Consider the following 17,951-nt stretch of genomic DNA (forward strand, 5'->3'; position numbering starts at 1 on the left):
AATTCATCTGAGACAAAAAAGAAAATAAAGAAAATGGTCCCAGAAGGAATGCACAATTTGTTTTAGTTTACAGCACAGAGATCCTTCTCTTAATGGGAATTGTGCTCTTGGCTTCAGCAATAAGTGAAGGAGAAAAGATCTTGCTCTTTGAAGTTCTGAGGGGAATGTGGGTGTCCATGTTAGTATGGGAGGATAGGATATGCTCTCCGTAGCGCTTCAAGGTTGAAATGGTCTTCCTGTCACGGTGGCGTCTGCCTGCGGCTACTGATGTTAGTTCCAGATCTTAATGAAGCTGTCCCAGGACCCTGTTGCCACAGCCATGCCATCATCCGTCACCCTCAGGCAGCTGACGCATTTGTCATGTCCAGGCAAGACACCTGCTGTCTCAGCTTTGAGGACATCCCGCACATTGCAGTTGAAGTCAGCATATCCAGCAAGGAGGAAGCACTCGCTCTTGAAGAAAAAGACAGAGGTGATCCCGCATATGATGTTGTCTGGAAATAGGTCATGAGTTCCTGGTCTGCACAGAGGTTAAAGAGCCTGCAGGTAGCGTCATCTGAGCAGGCGGTAAATGCATTGACATTTGGAAAGAAGCAGATGGCGTTGATGTCGGACTCATGGCCAGTGAAGGTCTGCCGGCACACGCCCTCTCAGACATCCCAGAGCTTAGCTGAGGCTTCACAAGCACTGGAGACAAATAGTCTGGTGTCGTGAGTCAGAGACAGGCTCATGACATTCCCAGTGTGTCCAGTAAACATGGTTGTCCGATGGCCAGTCTTGATGTTCCACAGTGCACACCCTGTTTCGTGGCATTCATGCAAAACAAGTTGAGGACTTTATCTTGTAATCATTTCTAAATTTCAAACTGTGTTTGTAGCAAGATTTTGGAAGCATTCACATTTTCTTTTTAAAATATAGTCCTTTGTGTCTGACAGTGGAACAGAACCATTGCTGGGGGCAGGTCTCTGACAATGGGGCGCAGTCTAGTCCCTGGCATTCTGCTCCTGTCTTGTGTCGCAGATGACTGTTGCACACAAACGTGACATAGTAGGTTAGAGAGGCCGAGAAGCAGAGTAGCTGAGCACACGCTGGGGTGTTCACGAATGCAGTCAGAGTCCTTTCCCTGTGCGGAGCAGAGAACTCAGGCCCGGCCCCTTCCCTCCCACACTCTCTGTCCACTCTCCAGTTCTGTTTGCTCTCACCTTGGGTTCCTGTGAAGTTGGATGGAGTCTAGTCGCCCAGCAACACCCCCTGATCTCACTGACAGGAGCCTGTCGAGAGATGCTTGTCCTATGCTTGGGTAATCAGTTGGTTATTCGTGTGTGAACCAATGTATAAATCAATGTTTTGAAAATAATGATCTCAGACTTTCTAAGTTAAATTTTAAAAATTTGATTGTTTGCCATATTGGGTGGGTTTACTTTTAGAATCGCATACCATAGAAATGCTCAAAAGTGCATATAGGACTCAGCCCTTAGGTGCTCTTTTTCTTTTAAGAAATAACCTCTTAAAGTTGTAACCATGGCAGCTCTGTCCACTTCTGTTGCTACTCTGCACACCTTGGAAGCAGCAAGCACTCCACATCCTTGAATAGCAGGATAAGTCACTGTTTTCTTTATTTCTTTAAAAAACAACAACAACAACAACAACAACAACAAAGTCCTGCTAAAAGACTGCTGTTGGATTTTGAGGGAGGAGGGAAGGGCTGCCCGACCTGGGGCCCTGCCCTTTCTCAGCAGCCCAGCTGGGACAGCCTTCTTCCACAGGGGGCAGACCTTTGACCCTGACTGCCTAGATGGGGTCGCCCTGGTCAGCAGCAGCATCTGGACAACAGCGTCCTGTAGGCCCTCCCTCTTCCTGGTCCCCAGCCCCCTTCATAGTAGCAGTAGTGGCTTCGCCATCCTGTTCCCCGACATCCTGTACAAACTGTGCTGTGGCCATGTGGTAGGCCTGGACCTGGCAACAGGAGAACAATGAAGTCCCTTCTGTTAGATGACTCTGTAGAGCTCTCTGCACCTTCACCCTTTTCGCATTTTGTATTTTATTTATTTATTTATTTATTTATTTATTTATTGGCAGAACCGGGGGTTGAACTCAGGCTCTTGTGCTTGCCAGGGAAGTGCTTATTCTACTGAGCCATCTCCCTGACCCCATGTATTTAATTTTAAAGTCAGTGTATTGCAAGGAGGCTGGATGCAAGTTAGACCCTATATTAAATCGTACTGTTATTTAAGATGTAACAAAGCAGTTTGATGTAAAAAAAAATTAATTGAAGACAATTACTTTGAGTCTGTCTCATTAGACATACGTTAAATATTATTAAAAGTTATTAAATATGAAATAATATAGTATTCCTATAAATAGTATAGTAATCTCTACTATAGAACTTTCAATCTCATACCACAGTGATATAGGTACATATAGAGTTCATGAACAAAAACCAAATTGCACAGGAAAAAAAATACTTCACAGAATCAACAAGTGTTGTTTATATATGTGTGTGTGTGTATCTATAGAGGTATGCATATTTGTAAAACAAATCAAAAAATCTACCGTAGAATTTTTAATCTCATATCACACTGATATGTGTGCTCCCATGTTTAATAGCAATGCAGTTTTTCATATCTAAATCTTAGAAAAAACACCACTATGCATATATACACACATATAAAATATGCATTTGATTGAGTACATACAAAAATATATAGTACACATGTATATAAAATAAGAAACTTGAGAGCCTGTATTATAAATATTATATATCAACAATACGTATAGACGTAAGAAATGAAAACACAAATGAAACTTTTGCTGAACAAGTACATTGAAAGGCCTTACAAAATTGAATAACATCTAGTGATCATTGAACATTTGTTGTTAGCATCAGCCACCAGGCCAACCACTTTACATGGGCTAGCTCATTTCATTCTCTAAATAATCCTGTCAAACCTGCGTCATTGCCATTATCCTCACTCTGCAGCTAAGAATGTTGGGTCTCACAGAGGCAGTTCAATGAATAAACGGATATGCCATGTTTCAAAGCAGACAATCCAACTTCAGAACCCAGACCTGACTACTAAGCCTTGCTGCCCCTGCCACAGTTCATTATTGGTGGTGATACGTTCAGAGGGCATTTTTCCTTTTGGTTTCAAATCATTTCTGCCTTCACTCAGCTTCTCTTCTACCACATCATGTTGTGAAGATCATCTTTACTTCAAAGGCAATCTGAGGCTTCCAGAATACATTAAATAATGACTGCACACACACAAAGGAGGGCTGCCTCTATTCCTCCTCTCCTTCCTACTCACCTCTGGCTTGAATGTAGTAAAAACTGTGTCTCTGGGAAAAAAAATAATTATATTTGCAAATGTAACTGCCAAGTGTGATGACTCTATTATCACAATGGTGCAACCACAATTAAAGGGACAGAGAGGAGCCAAACACAGGAAAAGGTAACTATCCCACAGTTGCAGCGCCAAAAGAAATAATACAGATGAGGGATGCTATGGCTTGTGTCTAGGTGTTCCCCCAAAGCCTCATGCAATCATGGGGCAGCTTCTGGAGTCTGTGATTATTGTGGGTGTGGGTGCTGCACCTATTCTGGGACAGGTAACTTGCATTACAATGTAGGGAGGAATGGCAGGCTAGTTAGCTGCCTGAGCTGCTGCCACTCCCTTTGCTCTCTGCTCTTTGCTGCCCCATGAAAGGCTGCCCTCTGCCATGGGCCACTCTGCCTTGGAGCCAGATGAATATGGACTGAAACCTCCACTAACTGTGAGCTAAATGAACCTTTCCTTCCCTCATTTTGAGTGCCCGGTATTTGTCCCAGCAATGAGAAAAGAGTAACCAAGACAAGGGATAACATAGAATATTCTGATCAACTGATCTCACATGCTTTTCTCAGCTGCAAAGTATGAGGTGAATCTGAATAACTGATTATACAAATCAAAATTTCTTCAATAGACATCAAAATTCTAAAATAATATAAAGATCCCTCATCATTATTAGGAAAACTAATACACTGTCTTGATCTCTTAATCAACTGTTTTTAATACTTACTCCTTTTGTTGTCACTTGTATGCCTTGTTGTACTTCAGTACTATTTCTGAATCTTAACCTTAAAGAGCGTATGGCAAATTTCCTAAGAAATATTGAAGAAGACAAGATGACTTAAAAATACATTAAGTAAAATGAGATGTCGGTTTAATAGAATTCATCTCTTTTCCTCCCAAATCTTCCTTGGTAGATCCCCTGAGGATGGTGTCTTGCCACATTTATACAGTTTTTTTTTTTTTTTTTTTTTTTTATCAACAGCCGGGGATTATGTAGTTCAGGGTGGCCTTGGAGTTCAATCCCTGGTGCCACCAAAAAAAAAAAAAAAAAAAAAAAAAGGGGGTTTTTTCTTATTAGTCTATTTTTTTTTTTTTTTTTTTTTTTGCTTAATCTGTTCCCTTAACCTATCAAGAACTTAATTAAGTACTTCTAAAAATACTAGCATATACTTCAGAAAAATTGAATTTTCCATTAAAAGTTGCCAAAATCAATGTATAAGAGCTTTGCATAGTTAAAAAAAAAAAAAGACAGTGAAGATGTCAGAGAAAAGGAGATGAAAGACGGAAAGAAAATTACTGTGTCATCAAAAAGATAATGAAGTTTAAAAGAAATAAAAACGAGACTTTTTGTAGCACATATAAAACACTTTGACTAGAACCAATAAAAAAGATAGAAACTTTAGCGAACAAAAGTCACTAATTAGATATTGTTAAAGCTGAAAAGAACATTTTATTTTATGCTTTATAGGCTGACAAATAAAAAAGGTACTTAATCCAGTGATATCTAGTTTTTGTAGAGATCAGAGTACAGATTGCAGGACATTATCGCCACAGGAGCACGATCTAATCATAGACAACAACAGGCAACGTGAAAATACACTTTGGAAAAGACCTTGAACTTGCGTGATATATGCAGAAAGAAGCAATGTACTTTTGAATCCCTGGAATGATTGGAATTGTTAGGACATGTGCCTCTGAAAGTAATCTATAAAGACACAAAGACAATTCAATCCTAAACCTGACTGGATAAGATTAGCTTCATTAATAATTAAAATGATAATTGTCACACATCTCCTTAGACTATTAAATATGTACGTGTGAAATATATGCAGTTGCCAGCAATGTTCACACCCATACTCAGATTGAAAAAGGTGAAAATCTTGCCAATAACTGATCACAGGTGTGCAAAAGCAGGTATGCTAAGCCAGAGTTGGCAGTATATAAAATACTGATAATTGTGGAAAACGACGTGACTCAGATTCATAATGATAAATAGAGGTAATCTTTGCCCAAAGCATGCTTCAGTGTTTATTCCAAGTAGATAATACAAGACATTGTATTAGCAGCAGCATTGCTTGTGCGTACGTGTGTGTGTGTGTGTGTGTGTGTGTGTGTGTGTGTGTGTGTCCTGGGACGAGTAAATTTTGTTTAATTTTTCTTTCTTCCCTTTTTGTATTCTTTGGTATATGATTTGAATGTTCTATAATGAGTGTATATTTTTCCATTCTAAACAAATAAAAAATAACTGTGGTACTCAATGCATGGAGTCAAAAAGCAGATAGATGAGATGACCTCCCTAGGCTGCATAGATTAACAGAACTTGTACTAAAGCTCAAGCTTAAGTGTCCAAGGAAGGATAAATAGATTTAGTTTATTGTTCATCTGTATTCATTAATGTATAAATTATGGTGAACAAATACTCTTTCACATGAAAAACAGCTTAAACTGAAGAAAAAGAACCATGGCATAAATCCTAAACATCTTCACCAATCTAACTCTATGTTTTTCCATGTGGTTATATAGTTCATTTTTGGTACCTACTGCATTAATAAAATGCCCTATAGTTGATTCACAGAAATGGGACCTCAAAGTAATATAGTTTGTTAATTTTGAATGAAGATAAAAGCATCAGACAACACTAGAACATTCAATTTATTTCAGAAAAAAAAGTTTCATCTTTTCCAAGGTGTGTGTGTGTGTGTGTGTGTGTGTGTGTGTGTGTGTTACTGGTGATTGAATTCAGGGCTTTCATATGGAGCTATAGTCCTTTTAAATTTTTGTTTTTTCTTTTGAGACAATTCTAAGTTGCATTGCTAAGTTCCACAGATTGGACTTGAACTTGTGATCTTCTGGCCTCAACTTCCCAGAGTAATTAGATTATAGAAATGAGCCGTCATGCCAAACTCAAAAATCTTCATTTAAAAGGAAAAAACTGAGGTCCAAGACTAATCCATGCAAGCATCTTGTAAAACCCTAAAAAAATTTTTCTAGCATTACAATGAGTAAAGAAATCATTGCAACAACTACCAATTTTACATTTCATTTAATGATACATATTTATTAGTCACCTGATGTAGTTATCTAGCCTGATCATTTTTAGTACTATCACTTTTCCTTTTGTAGACATTGCCTTCTTTGTTTAAAACTCTTTTTAGCTTCATCTAAGCAATAGAACACAAATGATCTATCCTACTTCTGGGGAATAATGGAAGACAGATGTTTAGAGCAAATTTCTGACTTCTCTTCTTGGTATTTGCTCAGTTGCTTTTATCTTGCCCAAATGGATCAGGATTGAATTCTTTGATCAGTTGGATTCCATGAGAATGGTAACGATAACAGAGTCACTTTTTCTCTGTCTCTGTCTCTGTCTCTGTCTCTGTCTCTCTCTCTCTCTCTCTCTCTCTCTCTCTCTGTCTCTCTCTCTGTCTCTCTGTCTCTGTCTCTGTCTCTCTCTCTCTCTCTCTCTCTCTCTCTCTCTGTCTCTCTGTGTGTGTTTGTCTCTGTCTGTCTTTCTGTCTCTCTCTTCCTCTCTCCTTGTGTCTTTATTTGATAGTTATACCAGGGAAGCAGAAAATGAGGTCAATATTAAACTAATTACCACAAGATGATCAGGTGGGGGGTGTGATAAAACAAAGATATCAACAATTGCGCTAAATAATTTGTGTCTTACTCAATAGAGTGAATGAGTCACTCAATAGTTACCTAAAACCAGAGAGAAATCTGATGGTATAGTCTTATAATGCCAGCACTCAAGAGACTGAGGCAAGAGGACTGTGTTAAAAGCTAGCCTCCATTATATAGCAAGTTCAAGGCCAACCTTGACTACTTCTCAAAAATCAAATAACATACAAGGAATAGAAAGCATTCCCTAGATCCACAAACAGGAGAACTACTGTGATAGTGCAGTCTCGTTATTTCTCCTTATTTCAGAATATTTATAATATTCTGTGTATATCACAGCATGAATACCTTTAAAAAACCACCTATTTATTTTTCACAGTTCTGAAGATTTGAAAGGTCAAAACAAAGATGACTTCAGATCTGGTTCCCAATGAGACAGTCAGATGGTTACTTTGTAAAACTAGCAAGGCCATTACAAAGCAAATACTATCTATGGAAGAAATTAATTCAAAATACATTGAGTTGATATATACATCCCAGGAAAAGTGATATTTGAAATGGTTATTAAACATTTCAACCTAGGTTGATTACAATAACTCAGTTTCCTTTCTAGATTTTTTTTTATTTTAGGGAAGGGTCTACAGGGTGTTCAGGGTCTCACTACTAGATTGGACTCATAGTAATCCACCTGTTTACAGATGGGATTACAGGTGTAAACCCAAGAGCTGGGATTACAGGCATGTACCACCATGCCCAGTCTCAGTTGCCATCTCAACATGCCCTGGGGCTGGGGCCAGCACATCAGGCCTGGGGATTGAACCTACACACACACACACAAGCACCTGCACCTGCTTGCAGGCACTTTAATCTGCTGAGCTATTTGGCCAGCCTTCAGTTTTCTTTCTGATATTTAGCTAAACTTCACTGGGAACATGTTCTTGAATGGGCCTAAGAAAGGAAAAGGCTACTGTACACTTGACATGCCTTAGAGCAAAGAGGATGCACTCACAAAACTCAAGGCAGCTACAGGTACCAGGAAAACAGACTTGTGGATGATCAGAAAAAAGACAACATAGAACAATAGGTGGGAGGATGCGCATTGTCAGATTCCACCAACAACTAGCCTGGCCCTCTTCCAATGTTAAAGGAAACACAGTCATCAGTGTTTGTCAAGAACTAACTTCCAGTAACCATGGGATACATTACAATACAACAAAGCCAACAATAATGAGACCAGTGGGAACGGTCTTGGGACGCAGATTTCATGAGCATGTGGTGGTTCATTCATTGTAAAAGATGTTCATTGTTGAGACAGCTCATCTGCCACTCACCACTTGAAGGAGGAGACAATTCATTATTTAGGTTTATGGTTTCAAAGGTTGTAGTCCATGATCAACTGGCAGAAACATCATGGCACATGGGCATGGCAGAGAAAAGCTGACTGATTTATGGAATCCAGAAATCAGAGCAAGCAAGAAAGGGAAAACAGTAGTGACTAGCTAGAAAGAGGCCAGGGGCCACATAGAGTCCTAAGGTCACACTCTCATGACCTAATCCTCCAGTAGACTCTAACTTCTAATAGCTCAATGAAGAAGAAATGTATTTGAAATCCACTACTTCTTCAATCTGGGAGTCTTAATCTAGTCAAGTTCATGGTGAAGATTAACTGTAAAAGACATTTATCTCTTTTAGACTTTAAGTTGCATTCAGATAAAATTTTCCAACATGGGCGCTATTTATATTTTGAATTTTGTAATTCTTTGCTTATGGCCATTCTGTGTTATAGGAAATTTGGCATCTTGATTCCTTCTTTGCATTCAAGAGTATAACTTCAGGTGAGATGACCTAAATATCTTCAGATATTGCTAACTGACAAAAATATTATTTAATTGGGAATAATTTCTGTTACTTGTAAATTTTAATTCTATAATTTAATATTTTTAATATTTCAAAGTGATATACAGCACAGTTATTAACAATACAGTACTTGGAGGTAGAATATTTGGAGAGAAGTTTACCAATGGGCAACTATAAAAACAAAACTCAAATCATATTCTTTGTAACACTAAGGAGTCCACTAAAATACAGAATGTTTCTGCATCCATACTCTGTATCTCACTCTTTACTAGTAAAATTAAATATTTAAGGATTTAGTTAAGATGTTCACCTCTCTCTGTCTGTCTCTGTGTCTGTCTGTCTGTCTGTCTGTCTGTCTGTCTCTCTCTCTCTCTCTCTCTCTCTCTCTCTCTCTCTCTCTCTCTCCTATCTCTCTCCTCTCTCCTCTCTCCTCTCTCTTTTCTCTCTCTCCTCTTTCCTCTCCTCTCTCCCCTCTCTCTTCTCTCCTTTCTGCTCTCCCTTCTCCCCTCTCCCAGGTCCCCTCTCCCCTCTCTTCTCTCCCCTCTCCTCTCTCCACTCTCCATTCTCTGCTCTCACATCTTCCCGTCTGAAAGTAGGGCCATAAAAATAAAATATAACACATTTTCCATTTACCTACTGTCGTACTATGGGGTTTTGCAAGGAAAACAATATAATACAGGACACATTTTATCAGATTATTTTATCTTAAATTACTCAAAAAAACATATCAAAGAGTGCAGGAAATCTGTCTACACACTAATGATCAAAAAATCCAGCTGAGGGCCTAGATCTCACAATAATATCCTGCATGAGTCCAGCTAAAGACCTAGAGCTACAATAATGCTTCCTACTGCAAGGCCCACAACAATGTCTCATGCAGGCCTGTTTCATAGGTCTGTGCTGGGACAGTCCAAGCTAGAAAGTCTGTGCCAGTGGGATGAAAGATCTATGCTAGCAAGATGAGGGTTCTGCACTGGAGGCAGGAAACAATGCTCTAGGTAAGAACCAGAGCTTCCCCAAAAGGTACCACAGCCATCGTCAGTGTCAGTGAGGTCCTGAACTTCTCTGACAAGGAAAACTGAGTTCCCATCAGGAAAGCCAGCATCACAAGGTCTTCCAACAAAACAGCCCAAGAGAGCCAACGTCTTCCAATAGCTCCCACAGTTTCTTCAAACAGCGTTCCTAATAGCCTCTCTTCTCCCACTCTGCCTCTTATGCTGGCAGTGAAAATATTCAGGTGGAGGTCCCACACCCAGCACCATGCTGATTCAATTCAGCTGGGTATTGCAAGTTGACCACTAGTTGGCAATCCACCACATTTGCATTTCAAGGAAATGAGAAGTTCTCACAATTTTTACTGCAGTTAACATTACAATATTTGGTAGTTTTTAACACAGTAAAAGGGAGGAAAAACATCTAAGTCCTAAGACATCTCCTTGGTTTTCACAATGAAACAATTTAAATTCAGGTGCTATGCATTAAAAACAAACCTTCAAAATGAAAATGCAGTTCATCTTTGTAGATTTAATGACTATCATTTTCTGCTAATGATAGGACCAGCCAACCAATTCTTGTCCTAAGATTCTCAAAGTCATTTCTTTTTCTACTTTGAAAACAAAAAGTTCTTCAGAACCAAAACTTTGATTACCTCTCCCATAAGTCTTCTCAGAAACTCCAGACTTTCACCATTCTTCCCTATCTGGAGAAAACCTTCTCATACCTACAAGAAATGGAATTTCTCAATTTCCTGGTGAAAACTGTATCTGCATATTTTTATCTCATTAAATGTGCCTTTTCTCATCCTTGTGAGACTAATGCTGCATCCAGTCTTCTCTTTCCTACCCAAATGTTCATCCTATCTTCATCAATGGACTCTGTCAGAATTAAGATCTCTCAAATTGTTCTGACCATTAAAATGAAAAGAAAATAATCTATATGTTCCTCCAGGTTTTCTCTGCAAATTGTGCTATTTAGCCATTCCTTAGCAGTTATCATCTTAACTGATAAATTAAGACAGCAATATCACTTTATCATTTTTTCCCGACATGGCTATTCCCATTCAAATGTAGGCACCAATCTCATTCGCTAGAGCTATTTTCTGGAAGATCAATGACAAGTGCCAGTCTTCCCAAACCTATTACCTTGGGGCTGGGGAGATGGCTTAGTAGAATAAGCACTTCCCTGGCAAGTGCAAAGGCCTGAGTTCGAAACCCCCATTCCGCAAAAAAAAAAAAAAAAAAAAAATCTATTACCTCATGTAAAGAATCCCAAACTTACTTGTAAACATTAGCCTTATTTTCCCCCAAACAAACACTACTGGTTCTCATTGTTTCTGTTGTCTTTCCTGTAGAAGGTTCCTTCTCACTAGGTTTGATGATGGCAGTCAGAATAAGAGAGGTAAGAGTTTTGGTTAAAGGTAAGAATCCAAATGTGCTTCCCTAAATGTAAAGGAAGAGCATTCAAAAAATGTAAAAAGATGGGATGTATTTAGAGAAGTGAATGTGACAGGCAATGAGAAAGCTAAGAAATATAAATGAGATTATAAATTCCCTCTATAATATTACACAGATAAAGGGGAAGTTATGTTTCTTTGAAATTACTTTTTTTGGCTGCTATAATGTATACACTTTTTAATAATGACATTGCTCAGGGGAAGGACATTATCTGACATTATTTTATACAGCTTATTAAGCTCTCCTTGATCATTTCTATTGTCTGTGTTCCTATAACTTTTTGGCATCTCATTTTACAACTTTAGTGTGTTCATTAATATAATAAATTAATACATATGTAAAGAAGCCTATGATTAGAGACTGAGTCAACTCCTTCCCTTCTCCACCAAAGCCATCCATGTCTTGCCTTGAGCAGATATTTGCTTTGGGCAGAACTGTGTTCGACACCAGCCCCCCAACCCCCAGGTTCACAGGTGGAGTATTAACCCCCAGTATAACAGCAGTTACCACAGGCCAGAGTAGGGCTTCCTGCCACAGGCTAAGGTCCACCTCTCCACCAATATTCAGAGTCTTAGCCTGGAGGCCTGCCTCCATAGCACCCAAGCATAGTCGCAGTCTGTGAAGCTACTCATAAAGCAGTCTTAGGGAAATCCCCAACTCAGGTACAGATGCAGGAGCAACTCAGGGCATCCTAAGGTAATCTTTGGCCATGAACAAACTCGCTATTAACTGATCAGCATGGGTTGTACTGAAAGATATAATTATAATGGAGTAAATTGTGGGTAAGAATGTGCACTGCTAACACATGGCATGTGTTCAAAACACGCTGTCCAACCCACCTCTAACAGCACTCCAGGACTCGATCTGAAATACAAGACCCCTTTCCCTTATCCTAAATGCTGTTGTGAGCTTTTCACCAACCCACTCTCACTATACAGAGCATTCTTCTTTTCTTAGCTTGATAAATATTCACTGCCTTTTTGGTGTCTTTGTCCAATTCTTTGGTTTGCAAACCAACAACCTGGAAAAAGTCTCCATGAGACCCTCCATCACATAACACTTGTATCTTAAAATGTGTTTACACTGGAAATAAGACCTTCAAGGAATGAGTAACTTGTTTTTCAAGGTAGACCTTATTGCAGTTGGATTGGTATTCTTACATGTTGTTCAGATTTTTATCACTGTGACCAAATACACAAGAAAAATATCCACTTAGAATAAGAGAGGTTTGCTTTGGTTCATGGATTCAGTCTATCATCACTCAGTGCCATTTCTTCTAGGTCTGCAGTAAAGCAGAAAAATAACAGCAGAACCGTAGGGTGGAAGAAGCTGCTCATCTTGTGGCATCCAAGTAAGCAGAGAGAAAGGCAAAGAGCTAGAGAAAAGACGCACAATCCCAAGGTGCCCACCCAGTGGCACATTTCCTTAGCTGGGTCGCAACTCGTAATATGAGTTAATGAGCTCGTAAGTGGATTAATATACTTAAGAAGGTAAAAGCTCAAGATCTACCTCTCTAGGTCCAACTTCTGAACAACACTGCATTAGGAATCAAGCCCTCCATATGAGTCTCTTATAGACACTTCATATTTAAACCAAATCATCTCATAAGAAAGAGAAGTTCAAACACATATTGGCACACAAAAGAAAGACAATATGGGGACATAGTGTGAAGACTCCTATCTGCAAGCCAAGGAATGAGACCTCAGAATTTAAAAAATAAAGATTTCTGTCATCTGTCTTTAGTGTGCTCTTTACATGATTCATATTTGGGGCTTTTCATATCAAAGAGACCATGTGTTATTTAACCTTCTCTGTCTGGTTCAATTCACTCAACTTTACAATCTCAAGGACTTTGTGGAGATGAAAAAGGCATCTGAGGATGAGAGAGATTTCAGAGAGTAGGATGAGAAAGGGAAAGCAAAAAGGATTGAGACACGATAATGGAGGAATACCAATTTGCCAAGATGCATGTAATTATGTGTCACAAGTATATATGAATGAAAAATAAATACATGTCTCCCCTACTTCTAAATAAATAAACCTGTCACCACCTTGGCATTGGGTTTCTAGTGTCCAAAATTGTGAAAAACATTAATTCCCTGTGTAGTATGTGTATTCTTTTATGACAGCTTTAGTAAATGGATGCAATGCTTAAAACTTTGTTTTGATGTTAGACCAAGTGATGTTAAAGTATGGTTCTGACTCTGTTCTGAAACTAAGTGATAGTAAATCTGGAAATTTCTTAGATATCATTTAGTAGGGTAGTTTTATTTTGAAAGGCAGAGGCCCTTTGCTGACAATGTAACCTGAATAGATAGATAGATAGATAGATAGATAGATAGATAGATAGAGATAGAGACATAGATATAGATATAGATATAGATATAGATATAGATATAGAGAATAAGTTTTATGTTTTTATAAACTCATGTTCACTATGGAATGACATTTTAAAATACTATGTGCATAAATAATTGTTTCTTTTTATACAGACTTCAACCTTATTTCATCTGCCTACTAGCAGAGAGCAGGAGGCAGACCGCCTGTCCCCTAGGCATCAGGCCTCACAGGATTGGTAGAATTGAACTCCAGGTGTACAACAGTATGATTTAAGCTCCTTCCTCTTCCTCCTCCTCATCATCCTCATCATCTTCATGCTTCTTTAAGAAAACCTAACATTTCTGAAATAAAATTGAAATCAATAGCTTTATGGAAAAAAAAAGAAAATTAATTTTGCTCAAAAGGAAATTTTAAGGAAGGGGATCAAATAGTTTTAGTTTTAGTTCACACAACTAGTAGTTGACCAACAGGCTTGCGACTTTGTTGTTAAGCTGTAGCAAATAGTAACAAATCTTCATTCACAGTACAAAATAGCATCATATTATACAGAACTGAAGCAAACATTACTCTTTTCAAGTGAGATACAGAATTTTATGGAAACGCAAGACATTGTCCAAGATACACTGTATTAATTCTGGTCACATCATTTCCCACAGACAATAAGGTCATCTTTGGAGGAAAAAAAATGTATCACTGATCCTGTCTATTTCAGCAAGAAAATAAAATTGATCCATATTTCAATGTTAAGGTCATCAGCACAGTAGAAACTTTTAAAAAGTTTTCAGTACTTTACTGATACAAAGACTTTTGCCCATAGATGAATGCCAAGATGGTTACTTTGAACTCTGGGCTCTGAAAGAATCTCTTCTGCAACAGAAAATCTTGTGTATTCTTAAACATACATCCACTTCTTGAAGAAATGAAGATTGCTAACAAAATTTCATATTTTTAAAGGCTTTCCTAGGTAATGGCAGGGTTTTAAACACCAACATTTGATTTATTCACTGGATCAAAAATCTATCCAGTAGGACAACCCAGAAATATATTTCTTCTTGTCAGACTCTTCTCTTTTTTGTATTAATTTTATTGAGAAAGAAGTAGCAATGAGACAATTTCAAACAGTTTAGTAGGACAGTTACAATAATTAATACATTGCATATTGTTGTCTTTGTAGTAGTTATTCGTACTACAAGACACAGACATGGTATCTTGTCTAAACACTATTAGTTCAAACCTTCAGACTGTTCTCTTGATGCGCTTCTCAGTAGAAAATCTCCTGAAGCATTTCTCCATCTCACTGTACCATATTCTCTCAAAGGAATTGCAACTTCCTCTTAAGGTTCAGTAAAACCTAAAAGGATAACAGGCCTCTTGGAACTCAAGAAAAATATTCATAGTATGCATGAATTTGTGATAAAATTCTTTAAAATGCAATGGTTTAAAAATCTTTTGTTCTAGGGAAACTTCCTAACTATAGGCAACAGTCTCTTCCTGAAAGTTCACTGGGTGTTTGACTCCAGTCCATCTTCATGGCAAAAGCAATGAAAACTTACAATGATGTGACTTCACAAGGTGGGGAATCCGGGTGGTAATCCAGCTTCTCTATGCTCTTTGGTGGAACAATAAACTAAGGTTGGTGCTTTTTGCACTTGTTTGTTGGTAGTTTGTGATTTCACTTTTCAATTGTTTGGTTGCTTAGTGGATTGGTTAGTAGGTTCACTGTTTGACTGGCTCATTGTGGTGAGATTGGTTTCTCCCTAGCTAAAGGTCCAAACATTGCAGAAATTCTCATCATAAGCAAACCATCTATGACCACCAGCATTTCTAAAAGGGACTCAAATTAAACCACTTCTTTCATACTTTTATAATGCATATAAATTAAGATAACCAGAATTTTGCCACATAGAATAATAAAAGTAGAGCCATGTAGATATACACAAGAAGGAAAATGATATAGTTATGAATTTCTCCTATTTCGAGGAATTGGAAGAATTGTCAGTAAGTCTTTTATGTACGATGCTGATTTTCAGAGTTTTTGCTTCAGTTTTCTCCTGTGACTACCACCACAAACTAGCTCAGTACTTTCCAGAAAATAACATTGTGTCAAATGTTCATAGCTTTATGCGATTTCTTGTCCTTAGCAGTACCGTAAGTGAAATATTGCCTGTCAGTAACTATGTGGAGTCCTACACATCACAGTGAAGTTTATCACTTGCAATTATTAACAGTGTCTTCCTAACCCTCCTGCAGTGTTGGCCATTTCTCCCTCAGCAGCTCAGACTTCTTACTTTGGTCTGGAGCAATGGTGTGACGTTATTACTTATCTACTCGGGTCACATTGGCAGGTGCCTACACTCTGTGACGGCTGCCAGTATGGGCCAAAATGCCACCTTTCAATCTCAAGGGAGTTACTTTTTGCCCCAGTGGAAGTTTTTGCAGTTGCCACCAGAGCTTCTGAAGTCACTCCCCATCTCCTTGTCGCAGCTACCGGCACACCCAGCAAGTATCAGAAGAAATCCAGGTCAGAACTGCATTGCTTGCTGAGGTGAATTAGTTCCTTATTCCCTTACTGTGGAGTATTCTCAATCCTCTGCAGTGTTTAGTACATAAGCATTTCATTTTTACGTGAACCTCAAGGAATCAGATATGACTTTTGGATTTGGACTGGAAAACAATCTCAGTAATACATTGTAATATATAAAATATTTAGCCATGCTTGAAAGTCTCACTCTCTACACACATTATCTTTACCCATCCGGACATGGCTGCCTCAGCCTAAAGGAGATCCAAGTAAATGCAAGCATGATGATACGCTACAATGCTAAGTTGGTTTGGAATTTACTTCCTGTCAGGCCCATAGTATTCACTGTGCAGTGTTTCAATTTAAGCCCACCACGAAAATTCTCATGAGGAGCTGGACTTTACTGAGCTTTAGAGTAATGCTTAGAGTTATCGCCATAGCTACAATAAACTACAGGCCATGAGGCCATGGTTTTTGCCACCTGCATTCACACACATGTAAACATAGTCAAAGATACAAATTATCAGAGTACATAGAATGTGCACTTCTCAGGGTATAATTTCAAGCAAGATATCTTTTTACCTATGTCTCAGTCATGAAATTAAAATTTTAAAAGCCGTATTATATTTTCACCTTCTTTATTGCTCATACTCATTAATTGAGGCAACACTTTCTTAGAATTATCTCTCAAACCTATTACATGTCCTTTATGTTCCATTCTTAATTTCATTGCTACTTCCTTGGATGTGGCGATGCCTAACTAGTTCTTCCTGCCTCTCCCATCAAACCACTCCTGTCCACCTTCCAACTTTATTGCCATATATTTTCAAAATTGGCATCTTGTAGTTACTTCTTTTTTAATTTAGCAATCTTTATTCTTATTATGGATAAAAGTATATGATAGCCACATAAAAACTGTGATGCTATAAGTAAATAGATTATTCAAAAATAAATTGATAACAAATTCAGTTTGGGGGTTTTTGTTTGTTTGTTTTGTTTTGGTGGTACTAGGAATTGAACTTAGTACCTCGTGCTTGCCAGGCAGGCACTGTACTGCTGAGCTATCAATTTTGAATTCATGAGTTCCCAGGAAATATCCCAGACTCCACCCATCAACAACTTTCTAACATTAAATTAACAAGAGCAGGCGTGACTAATTTTCTTGTTAACTGGAAATGTTCCTAATGCCAACAGAAGTTTTTAGTTTCCAAATTTGATGTTTAAAGGAACAGAAGCTAAGTTGAGAAGTTTGTACTGCAAAAGAAGTTCCTAAATAAGCACTGTTGTTCACAGAGACAGCAACACACACACACACACACACACACACACACACACACACTATGATCTACAAAATGCGGGAACCAGCTGCCATCCAGGGAAGCAGCTCTGCAGCAGCAAAGCCCTTTCATTCACTGGTGATGGCAGGAAGGACACGCAGCAGTGCCACAAGGGATTCTTAGAGAGAGATGAGGTAGGAATTTATTGCACCCATTGTGTGCTTTACTTTCATGAATCCTGTTGAGGTATAATCCTGCCTGGAAAAAAAGAAACTCTGTGTTCTTTCTGTCTCTATTTCCAAGCCATTATATTCTTTCTAGAAATGAAAGATGTTCCCTTTAAAATTGTGTACCAGTAAATCAAACTTGGAAAATATTTTATAATATTTATTAGCTAATGGAGCCAGAGTTGAGTGACTAGAATCTACATGGTATGGTTGGGATATGCTTTGAGTGTGCTGCTTTGGGTGTTTCCCCAAAGGTTCGTATTCTGGGATCTTAGTCTGTAGGCTGCTAAGATTCAACATTTAAGAGATGAGGCCAATCACAG

The 17,951-nt window shown here is 38.4% G+C and overlaps 1 pseudogene; it reads right to left on the reverse strand.

Moving 5' to 3' along the window:
- Nucleotides 1-209: 209 nt before the first annotated feature.
- The window catches only part of LOC101573969, an 83,558-nt pseudogene continuing 65,816 nt past the window's right edge, over nt 210-17,951 (reverse strand).

The sequence above is a fragment of the Octodon degus genome, unplaced genomic scaffold (genome assembly GCF_000260255.1).
Source record: "Octodon degus isolate 3935 unplaced genomic scaffold, OctDeg1.0 scaffold00217, whole genome shotgun sequence".
Classification (NCBI taxonomy): Eukaryota; Metazoa; Chordata; class Mammalia; order Rodentia; family Octodontidae; genus Octodon; species Octodon degus.